We start from the raw sequence: 418 nt of genomic DNA on the forward strand, positions 1-418 counted from the left end.
TTGGAGAAATGAGACCAATGTTAGTCTCTACCACATAGGGTCATGGTGAGGATTAAGGGAGTTAATGATCACAGAGTACTTAGAACAGTGCTAGGCACCTCGTAAATGCTATGTAAGTGTCAGCTAGTACTAGCATTATTATGAGTCAGTGGTTCTCAAAGTGTGGTCCTTGGCCTAGCAGCAGCAACATCTCCTGAGAGCTTATTAGAAATACCACACCTTAGACCTGCTAATTCAGGAACTTTGGCGGTAGAGTCCAGGCACCTAAGTTTAACAAACCCTGTGGAAGATTCTGATGCAGATTTAAGTTGAAGACCCAGGTTACAGGCTGTCAGAACTTCTTACTGACTCACTCACAAGGCAGTTGCCAGATAACCTTGCCTGGTCTGTAGCCTCCCTCTGTGAGGCAGGGCAGGAG

General features: G+C 45.9%; 1 protein-coding gene across 2 annotated transcripts in view; it reads left to right on the forward strand.

The window, feature by feature from the left end:
* Positions 1–418, forward strand: part of EHD3 (EH domain containing 3) — a 29,014-nt gene that overhangs the window by 20,251 nt on the left and 8,345 nt on the right. The window lies entirely within an intron of this gene.

Source organism: Otolemur garnettii, unplaced genomic scaffold (genome assembly GCF_000181295.1).
Source record: "Otolemur garnettii isolate 467f Iridium unplaced genomic scaffold, OtoGar3 scaffold00022, whole genome shotgun sequence".
Classification (NCBI taxonomy): Eukaryota; Metazoa; Chordata; class Mammalia; order Primates; family Galagidae; genus Otolemur; species Otolemur garnettii.